This window comes from Dreissena polymorpha, chromosome 10, assembly GCF_020536995.1.
Source record: "Dreissena polymorpha isolate Duluth1 chromosome 10, UMN_Dpol_1.0, whole genome shotgun sequence".
Taxonomy (NCBI): Eukaryota; Metazoa; Mollusca; class Bivalvia; order Myida; family Dreissenidae; genus Dreissena; species Dreissena polymorpha.
The window spans coordinates 89,929,995-89,942,280 of record NC_068364.1 but is presented as its reverse complement, the minus strand read 5'-3'; positions in this window follow the sequence as shown (position 1 = coordinate 89,942,280).

The following is a 12,286-nucleotide window of genomic DNA, read 5'->3' as shown; positions in this document are numbered from 1 at the left end:
GGTTGAAACATACATCCTATTTAGCCTATTTAACAGCTTTTTCAGCCTATTTAGCCGATTTTAGCCTATTAAGCCTATTTAACAGCCTTTTCAGCCTATTTAGCCTATTTAGTACATTAGTTGACACAAACATCCTATTTAGCCTATTTAGCCAATTTAACAGCCTATTCAGCATTTTTAGCCTATTTTAGCCTATTTAGCCTATTTAGTAAATAGGTTGAAAAATACATCCTATGTAGCCTATTTAGCCTATTTATCAGCATTTTCAGCCTATATAGCCTATTTAGCCTATTTTAGCCTATTTAGCCTATGTAATAGCCTTTTCAGCCTATTTAGCCTATTTAGCCTATTTAGTACATAGGTTGAAACATACATCCTATTTAGCAAATTTAGCCTATTTAACAGCATTTTCAGCCTATTTAGCCTATTAAGTACATAGTTAACAGCATTTCCAACCTATTTACCCTATTTAGCCTATTTAGTACATAGGTTGAAACATGCATCCTATTAAGCCGTATTAGCCTATTTAACAGTCCATTTAGCCTATTTAGTATATAGGTTGAAACATACATACTATTTTGCATATTTAGTCTGTTTAGCCTATTTAACAGCATTTTCAGCCTATTTAGACTATTAAGTATATAGGTTGAAACATACATCCTATTTAGCCTATTTAGCCTATTTAACAGCATTTTCAGCCTATTTAGCCTTTTTAGCCTATTTAGTACATAGGTTGAAGCATACATCCTATTTAGCCTATTTAGCCTATTTAACACCATTTTCAGCCTATTTAGCCTATAACGTACATAGTTAACAGCATTTTCAGCCTATTTAGCATATTTAGCCTATTTAGTACATAGGTTGAAACATGCATCCTATTTAGCCGATTTAGCCTATTTAACAGCCTATTTAGCCTATTTAGTATAAATGTTGAAACATACATGCTATTTAGCCTATTTAGCATATTTAACAGCCTTTTCAGCCTATTTAGAAAGTTTAGAACATAGGTTGAAACAAACATCGTATTAACTCTGTTTAGCCTATTGAACAGCCTTTTCAGCCTATTTAGCCATAGCTTGAAACATACATCTTATTTAGCCTATTTATCCTATTTAACATCCTTTTCAGCCTATTTAGAAAGTGTAGTACAAATGTTGAAACATACGGTACATCCTAATTAGCCTATTTAGCCTATTTAATAGCATGTTCAGCCTATTTAGCCTATTTAATACATAGGTTGAAACATACAACGAACAAGAGTTATCCCCCGGAAGAGACCTAGTGCACGCTGACCAGTCGTCGACTGCCCATCGGGCTGAACTAGTTTCGGCCGGGACTTTTAATTAGGATCGGCCCCGTGCATGCAGCCTATTTAGCCTCCATCTCGTATGCGTCATTTCCCAGTGAGCGGGTATGCCCCTTTAAGGGCCCCTTTCGGACAAACAAGAGTTATCCCCCGGAAGAGACCTAGTGCACGCTGACCAGCCGTCGACTGCCTGTCGGGCTGACCTAGTTTCGGCCGGGACTTTTAATTAGGATCGGAGCCAGGTGCAACCTATTTAGCGTATTACACGACATTTTTGCCTGTGAGCGGGTATGCCCCTTTAAGGGCCCCTTTCGGACGAACAAGAGTTATCCCCCGGAAGAGACCTAGTGCACGCTGACCAGCCGTCGACTGCCCATCGGGCTGAACTAGTTTCGGCCGGGACTTTTAATTAGGATCGGCCCCGTGCATGCAGCCTATTTAGCCTTCATCTCGTATGCGTCATTTCCCAGTGAGCGGGTATGCCCCTTTAAGGGCCCCTTTCGGACGAACAAGAGTTATCCCCCGGAAGAGACCTAGTGCACGCTGACCAGCCGTCGACTGCCTGTCGGGCTGACCTAGTTTCGGCCGGGACTTTTAATTAGGATCGGAGCCAGGTGCAACCTATTTAGCGTATTACGCGACATTTTTGCCTGTGAGCGGGTATGCCCCTTTAAGGGCCCCTTTCGGACGAACAAGAGTTATCCCCCGGAAGAGACCTAGTGCACGCTGACCAGCCGTCGACTGCCCATCGGGCTGAACTAGTTTCGGCCGGGACTTTTAATTAGGATCGGCCCCGTGCATGCAGCCTATTTAGCCTTCATCTCGTATGCGTCATTTCCCAGTGAGCGGGTATGCCCCTTTAAGGGCCCCTTTCGGACGAACAAGAGTTATCCCCCGGAAGAGACCTAGTGCACGCTGACCAGCAGTCGACTGCCTGTCGGGCTGACCTAGTTTCGGCCGGGACTTTTAATTAGGATCGGAGCCAGGTGCAACCTATTTAGCGTATTACGCGACATTTTTGCCAGTGAGCGGGTATGCCCCTTTAAGGGCCCCTTTCGGACGAACAAGAGTTATCCCCCGGAAGAGACCTAGTGCACGCTGACCAGCCGTCAACTGCCTGTCGGGCTGACCTAGTTTCGGCCGGGACTTTTAATTAGGATCGGAGCCAGGTGCAACCTATTTAGCGTATTACGCGACATTTTTGCCTGTGAGCGGGTATGCCCCTTTAAGGGACCCTTTCGGACGAACAAGAGTTATCCCCCTGAAGAGACCTAGTGCACGCTGACCAGCCGTCGACTGCCCATCGGGCTGAACTAGTTTCGGCCGGGACTTTTAATTAGGATCGGCCCCGTGCATGCAGCCTATTTAGCCTTCATCTCGTATGCGTCATTTCCCAGTGAGCGGGTATGCCCCTTTAAGGGCCCCTTTCGGACGAACAAGAGTTATCCCCCGGAAGAGACCTAGTGCACGCTGACCAGCCGTCGACTGCCTGTCGGGCTGACCTAGTTTCGGCCGGGACTTTTAATTAGGATCGGAGCCAGGTGCAACCTATTTAGCGTATTACGCGACATTTTTGCCAGTGAGCGGGTATGCCCCTTTAAGGGCCCCTTTCGGACGAACAAGAATTATCCCCCGGAAGAGACCTAGTGCACGCTGACCAGCCGTCGACTGCCTGTCGGGCTGACCTAGTTTCGGCCGGGACTTTTAATTAGGATCGGAGCCAGGTGCAACCTATTTAGCGTATTACGCGACATTTTTGCCTGTGAGCGGGTATGCCCCTTTAAGGGCCCCTTTCGGACGAACAAGAGTTATCCCCCGGAAGAGACCTAGTGCATGCTGACCAACCGTCGACTGCCCATCGGGCTGAACTAGTTTCGGCCGGGACTTTTAATTAGGATCGGTCCCGTGCATGCAGCCTATTTAGCCTTCATCTCGTATGCGTCATTTCCCAGTGAGCGGGTATGCCCCTTTAAGGGCCCCTTTCGGACGAACAAGAGTTATCCCCCGGAAGAGACCTAGTGCACGCTGACCAGCCGTCGACTGCCTGTCGGGCTGACCTAGTTTCGGCCGGGACTTTTAATTAGGATCGGAGCCAGGTGCAACCTATTTAGCGTATTACGCGACATTTTTGCCAGTGAGCGGGTATGCCCCTTTAAGGGCCCCTTTCGGACGAACAATAGTTATCCCCCGGAAGAGACCTAGTGCACGCTGACCAGCCGTCGACTGCCTGTCGGGCTGACCTAGTTTCGGCCGGGACTTTTAATTAGGATCGGAGCCAGGTGCAACCTATTTAGCGTATTACGCGACATTTTTGCCTGTTGTTTAGGGCCTTAAAGTCACAATATACTAATTCCAAGCCTTATGAAATTAAAAGAACGAAAATAAAGTCAATATTTAGCACGTTAGGTCCTCCATAGCTGCATTTAAGAATTAAATACGGTATGTTCATTGATATGTTAGAAAGAACTTGAATACGTATCAAAGCTTTTTTTCAACGTTTTTTTCCCGCTATATTTTGGTTGATTGTAACCCGCCTTCGCTATAGTTTCCAATCGTAATATAAAAATGATTTTGTAGTGAACACAATTGCTTTCCGGCAGTCAGGTCGAGCAAAGAATAACATAACGAGCGTCTTTAACTAAAAACATGTCTTCCAGTAAATCAAGATGATTTTGCACGAGAGTATAGCATTCCAAATCTCAATTAATATTAGTTTACTGTAACCTTTACCCGAGTGACAACAAAAGTAATTATAAAACCAATTTGCATTATCACAAAATCTCGATTGAATTCCCGCTTGAGAAAACCATCTGTCAAATGCCCGCTTCAAAAATTGGTCTTCGGTAAAATTGTAAAGGCTGTTAAAATATGATTCGCAAGTAGGTTTTTTGTTTAAAAGGATGATGTAATATGTTTAATAATGGGAACATTTCTGGGAAAGCTCCATCAATTTATATTTCAATACATTGCAGCCTAAATTTCGGTGGCATTTTGAAACAAAACGCTTGCATGTTGAATTCATTAACCAACTTTAACCAACTACAACACAAGCATGCAAACAAACCAACTACTTTGCAGCTTTCAACAAAATTCACGTAATTAAAGTAGTATAAAGTAGTTACCCATTTATATACAAAAATAAAGTATAAAAAATGTTGAACTGTTGCTGTGCTTTTTCATCATTACGTTCTTATGTACAGTGTATAATACCAATACCATTATACTTTAATACAACAGGAAGCCGACAGGGCGTCTACAATTGTTTTTGTCTTGTCTGGAAGTAATATCTTTGATTTTCTGTGCAAAATACATTTAGTATTTGATATATTTAATACATATTCTCGAAGTCCATTACGTAATTAATGGTTTATACATGCTGGAAAAGAAACATGCATGACAATCTTTTTACGAAAATATTTCGAAGACATCGTTACCACATATACATTACTGTTATGAAAAATGCGGTCTCAGTTGACAGTTATCATGGTTATTTACAGAGAAATTCACACACTTTTATTCAGTTTAAATGTGCTTATAAAGAAAAAAAAATATTTTTAGCATGAACGTTTTAGGAATTTGGCAATATACAGTATAAAAGATGTCAAATTAGGATTTATTGGAAAACTGACGAGCAACTGGATGACGTATATAGAGTACAAGATATCCGAACATAGCACGTGCCAAATTACCTATAAGTCGACCGATAATATCCGGGCTCAGCACTGCGAAGTTTAATAGAGTTTGTAATTAAATCGATTAAATATTAACAGTATTTGTAAATTACCGAGCCGACTCAAATTTTCAACGTTGATACCGAACTCGAATTAACTTAAAAGGAATTGCAAATGCGTGTATTTTTAGAACGTTTGCAAAATACATGTAGATGGTTTGTTCAAATTGTTTTGTGAATCTCTCATCTGCACATATTATGATGATTCTACATGCACTGTTTTTTTCTATTTTTGTTTTCTACTAGCACATATTCACACTTATGGTCGAACTAACTCAGTCTTGAATATCAAAATGTGTGCAACGTGCATACATTGTTAACAGAATTTAGTAAATTTAAAGTCACCAAAATCAAACAATGGAGATTATTATACGGAATACCTTGAACAGAGAAATGTTCTTATAATACATGTATTTTAGAAACGTAATCTACCTTATTTTATAACTAAATAAAAGGTTTGTAGTTTATTTAATGCACCGTATTTCAAGAAATGTCCAATGACTTTGTAACTTACTGATTGCTTTAATAAGATTATTATTGAATATGGCTAAAATGAATACACATTTATAGCCTAAAACATTTCTGTTTATTTCACGTGCGAAATGTTTACTACTTTATATGGCCACGAAGTTATGGTTAAATACCAAGTTATGAGTACAAGACATAATTACTGAGGTTAAAGATTGGAAAAAAAACGACAAAGCCTTAATTGCAAGCATTCCTTGCGTAGATCATATCGCATTTTCATCGTTGTAATTCATACTCAAACAACTTCAATGAAATATATATTAGCTGATCGTTTACCGTAATTATGTCTACATGTTGTATCACCCCCTATCAACAGGTTTTGCTATTGTGAACGTTTCTCTTAAGTGTTGTAGATATTTAAATAACGGAATATCAGAGAATACTCATTATGTTCGCATGTTTAATATGTGTGATATATTTTTAACAACGTTTACACAGGCCAGCAAATGGTCTGGTTTTAACAGCATGTAGATTATATCGATTTTTTGTGAAGTTGATTCGTAATTGATCGGTAATGTTCGGTTTAACTCAGACCGTCCAAGAAGGAAAACCTTGGACGCCCGCGCGTCTAATACGGTGATTTATGTGATGACCATGTGTTAGAAATGAGAAAAATTGATTTGATATAATGAATTATCTAATAACATGGTCTATAAACTAAAGATCGTAAGACTGAAAATCAATTTATACGAGAGCTCCGCGGTCGGAGACTTTTGCATCCCAAACAGGGCCTTGACACAGGATTTTTTTGCAACAAAACAGATAATGATACCGGATAAACGGATAACGGATAAAACGGAAACCAATCTAACACTTAATGTCACTGTGACCATGGCCTTTGAAAAAGTGACTCCAATTTCAATAGGGGTCATCTACTGTCCAAGATCCAAGGTACATGGTAAGCATCAAGCAGCTCGGTCAACTCGTTGACGAGTTTTCACCGGAAACGGTTTCCACACTTATTGTGACAGTGACCTTGACCTTTGACCTAGTGACCCCAATTTCAACAGGGGGCATCTACTTTTCAAGGTCAATGCACGTGTGAATTATCAAGCCAATCGGTCGATTTATGAAGAGTTATTGATCGGAACCGATTTTCTAACTTATTGAGACAGTTACCTTGACCTTTGACATAGTGACCCCAATTTCAATAGGGGTCATCTACTGTCCAAGGCCAATTCACATGTGAATTATTAAGCCAATCGGTCAAGTTATCGAAGAGTTTTTGATCGGAAACGAACTGGTCTACCGACCGACAAACCGACCGATAGACAGACAGACCGACCGACAGACCGACCGACATCCAGCAAACAATATACCCCCTCTTCTTCGAAGTGGGGCATAAATATGCGGCATATTTTGAGGTTTTCACAATATAGTTGTATATTTTAAACATCGTGTTGCTTTTTAATTAAATTGTCACAATAAATTGCAAAAACATGTACGTTAACGGGTGTACTGTGTGAGAAGTCCTTTTTTTCTTTATATGTATGTCTGCTTGTAAATGGAGTGTCGCGATATTAATGTGCATCGTCATACAAAAGACTGGAGAGTTCTCTATTGAACCTCTCAAATGCACCTATGTGTAATACAGTTGAGCGTGAAGATTTAAAAGTGGGTTAATATCCCCTACTACTTAAAATACTTTATTAAAGTAATTTTAGTAGTTGCAGGACATTCAGGACATTTAAAATTATTTTTACATAGTATACCTCATTTAAATTTGTTTTTTCTTTTCGTTTATAAACTACACAGGTCTGTTCTTTCGAAAAATGCCCGGTAAAGATGCGCGCGCATCTAGTCAGTGGGCACTATACAGTATAGCGCCCGCTGACTAGATGCGCGCGCATCTAATAGTGCCCGCTAGAATGTTAGGTTTTGTAACATTTGTGCAAGTTTTACACCGCAAAGATTTTTTTTCGAGTACTGTTTCCTTCGTTTACAAAAATGTCGTCTTGTGGTGGCAGATTTGTCTGTTTAACAAGGAAGAAAAAGATTTGATGAAATTTATATTGGGTTATTTATTTTTATTTCTATGGACATTTATCTGCATAAAAATGTTCGGTATAATATAAGAAATAGAAAACCTCACTTCAGGCCCAACAGTTTTGGGCCATATACTTTTTGAGGCTGCCTGGCTGGTCACTATTCTGCCGTAGGGCCCTTAGTGAGGTTTTTTAATTCTTATGTATTGTTCCGTGATTCCTTACTGCGCCAGTGTTTTCGACATCGTTTACACTATTTAACAGTCCATGTTTTGGTCGACGTTTCATTGAGAAGTTATAATATTTCTTGTCTGAATCATGTAAATGAAAAATCGTTTTTATCGCTCTACTTTGATCACCCCGGGAAACCCAATCCTTGCGGGTCGTGTAATACCATAGGGGACAGTGCTGTGCATTATCGCATGAACTTACATAGGGTAAGTAAATTGGAATTTTTTTTTTTTTTAAGTCCAATTTGAATCAACTGTATATTAACATTGATAACAATGTATTGGCCTACATGTAGAAAAAATCCTGACAAATTTTCTTTAAAAAAAAATGTGCGAAATGTGGCTCCCTGAAGTAGAAGATCGGGCAAAACGGGCCATGTTCAGGCATTTAGGGGAGAAAAAACTGCTTTAATTTGCAAGCCACTACAATAATTAAAGGATTTATACAAACTTTCACATGTCTGCCATAACCTCTCAGCAGGGTTTCTCCAGAAAACTATTTATTGTGGAGAAATTTGCGTTTTTAATGACCATGTTGGGAAAACATTGATACCCTCTGGGGAAGACCAGGAAACCATATGTGGGCAGTGACTTTACAATTCTTTTTCAGCCATTTTGTTGCAATTTTTTTGCTTTGCAGAGGACTACAGTAAGTGTATGTGGGCACATATGCATTCATTTGTACTGTTAATGCCTTATATATGATCAATAGTGCCTTTTCAACATTCTCGAGTTTTATTTCTATTTACCAACACTATTTTGGAAAATATAAAGAAAGACTTGACTGCTTTGTCGCATACATTAATTGGTTAGGTACATAAAAAATGTCTTAATAAGTGTATATGTTTTTTTATGTAAAATATTAATGTGGCGTGTTCTGAGACTTTTTGTGCCAATGCGGCAAGTGTCATACTGAGAAAAACTCATTTGAAATGAAGTCGCTAAACTTGCGCTTAATTTTGTTTAGATTGCCTTAAGTTTTCTGAGATTTTACTGTTAAGCGTATATAAGTAACATTAAAATCGGTACAGACTGGCCTTGGAAAGAATTGTCTATCAAACACAATAATAGTTGATTTTGACCTTTTAATTTCAATGAGCTGACTTGTTACTCCCCTTTTAACAAATTTGGCCGTTTATAGCCGCAAACAAGACTTCAACACATGGCGTTGATACCGATTTTATACATTAAACCACACAAAGTACAGTTGATTAAAAGAATAACACTTACCTTGTTCACAGACAAGTTTAATCATTGTTATGAATTCTTGAAGGATATTTGCTGGAAAACTTTACAGACAAGTTATTAAATGATTAAACTTTTAGTCATTTGTTAAAACATAATGTTTTTGATATTTTAAGTGTTTAAATTTTAACGTAATTGCCTATGTGTTCGATAACTGGTTCGTCCACCATATGGTCAATAATAACCGCAAGGGTTGTTAGACAGTATAGATGGATAGATAGATATCTGACCTTCTTGAGAAGAAGTTTGATAAGTTATTAATACCACGCCGCCAGAAAACACTAAGCATGTTTGCTAAATGCATGTGATATATTAAGAGGATGAAATGGAACACTGTGCAAAAGCATTTTTTTCTGTCTATCCCACTTGCAGATGTAATAATGAAAGTTGCCAACCAAAATAGAACTAATAAAAGCTCATATTGCAGGTAGTTGCTGTAATAAATTTACAATCACAAGCAGTCTTTGATTTTTTGCAATGACAATGATAGATTTTAGAGTAACCATAGCTCTCATGTTGATATAATATGTTTGAATGTTGAAGACATTTTACCTATACTCACTTTATTACAGTATGCATTTTTTATAATTTATATTCCATTCCACCTGTGATCATAATGGTATGTGTTGCTCAAAGTTCATTGATGCATCTACATATGAGGTTTTTAGAACCCAAGAAGGGCCAGTGTAATGTTTCTTTATCAGAGAACACAGTGACCTTTGACTTAATGGCCAAATAATGTAGTGTGATAATGTAAAACTCATTTAGGTCAGGTGTATCTACATAGGAAGTCTGCAGATTGCAGATGGAAGCATTTTTGTTCTGAAGACAACATTAAAGTTTTCTATTAGAGGTTGAAGTGACATTGACATTTGACCTTGTGATCTGACATTGGATTTGACCTGTAAAACTCATTGAGGTGCATAAATAAATGAATTTTGAAGGCTTTAGGTGGAAGCATTTCCATTATACAGTCTATGATAACATTTTCTATAAGAGATTTAAGTGACCTTGACCTATGACCTAGTGACCTAAAAGACGGTGGGGTGTATATATAAAGCTAATAAGGTTGCATCAACATATGATGTTTGAATGTTGTATGTTCATTTGTTCAAAATTTGTTTCATGAAAATAAATTGGGAGGACAAACGGACAAAACATCGGGACAGACGTAACATACTGGGACAAGGACGGTCGGGACAAACTGATTCCTATATAGCTATATAGCCCCCCAAACAGACTTTGTGGCGGTATAATAATATGTGTGTGGGGGGGGGTAACACTAGCATTGTGATAGCTTTTTTACATAACTAAAGTGGACATTGAATAACCACATTATATATAAGACAAAGGATTCGCGTTTCTGAAATGATGTTGGATGAAAGCCAAATAATATCATTGAATGTATTAAAAGCATTAAAAGTACATTTGTATGCATATGTGCCCACAAACACTCACAATAGGCCTCTACAAAGCAAATAAATTGCATTAAAATGGCTGAAAATTAGATTTTTTTGTCACGAAAACGGATTATAAAGTCACTGCCCACATATGGTTTCCTTGTCTTCCCCAGATGGTATCAATGATTTCCCAACATGGTTATTAAAAACGCATTTTTTCAACAATAACTAGTTTTCTGGAGAGACCCTGCTGAGAGGTTTTGGCAGACATGTGAAAGTGTGTATAAATTATTTAATAATGTTAGTGGCTTGCAAATTAAAGAAGTTTTTTCTCCCCTAAATGCCTGAACATGGCCCGTTTTGCCCGATCTTCTACTTCAGGAAGCCACATTTCGCTCATTTCTTTAAAGAAAATTTGTCAGGATTTTTTCTACATGTAGGCCAATACCTTTGTTATCAATGTTAATACACAGTTGTTTCAAAATGGACTTAGAAAAATTTAATTTTTCCAATTTACTTACCCTATGTAAGTTCATGCAAAAATGCACAGCACTGTCCCCTATGGTATTACACGACCCGCAAGGTATCGGGTTTCCCGGGTTGTTGATCAAAAGCATAAATATGTTTCTGTATGCGCGTCTTATACTTTATTGACTTTGTTTAGGCACATAATAAACGGAGGCACGTAATAATCTTACTATTACAGAAATATTCATATTTTAAGCATACATACGCATTTAATAGCCGAGTCTTGTTGTAATAATTCATATAAGGCCGGCCTTTGTGTTAAAAAACCTTGTGGCGTATTTCAAGAGAACGCTTCTTACATTTACCAAAACACCTCTGCCACTTACTATCAAGTGTTTTCCAATACCGTTATTTACATAACGCGTTTCTCAAGTGTCAATGTAGATTTTCTTTTTAGTGACACGCTGATTTATCTGTAAACCAGGGACCTTCACGCTAGTCTCGCGCCGAGCCGTAATTTAAAAATATAATAGTAACATAATGATTTATAATTAACTTAATAAGCAGAAACAACCTACTGTGCGTGACAAAATAAATTGTTAATTTCATAGCAAATGCTTTAATTTCCGTACTTGCTTCAATTTGCTCATACAAGCTTAAGGCTTTTTTTACTAATTGTGTTACTTCAAAACCTGGTACCGATACAAACATCAATGACAGATGACAAATTATGACGACGCCTTTGTAACAACTGGATTATAATTGCCTTTTTTACGAAATACAAGACACATAAGAATACAATTAAGCATTTTTCTAAACTTCAACAATTGAGGATACCACAAATATATAAATAAGCCATAAGCGATTAAAGTATTTCATCATCGTTTTTAATTAATTGAATTATATTTTAATAGAAAAAATCTTTTTTTTTTTCAAATCATTTAATTTGAACGTAGCGTAACTAAAGGGCATTTGTCAAGTTATTAATAGGACAAGCTACGAAGCTACGCTTAGTCTCCGTATTTGTTTATAGAATAGAATGTTACCTATATTGTTTCCTATACTTTTTAAGTTATGCAACTTGTCTCAAATATTCAAGAAAGGATTTTATAACCGCTGCATTATAATAGTTAATTCATGTCTTGTTCGTGAATTATTGATTATCTACTAATTCAAGTGTATCCAGAAAATTGCTATATTCAAACCGCCGTGTTTTAAAGTCGTCGGGACACCAACGTTACACAGAAACAGCATTGAACGTCCACTTAAGGTGAAGCTGGCAAGATGAGTTGATGAAATCATGACGTTGATGTAGTTGTTTAACGACATATTTTTGTATCTTTATCGTTTGAATCGTAGCGTTGTAAAATTTGCAATTTGTCATTTTTATACAC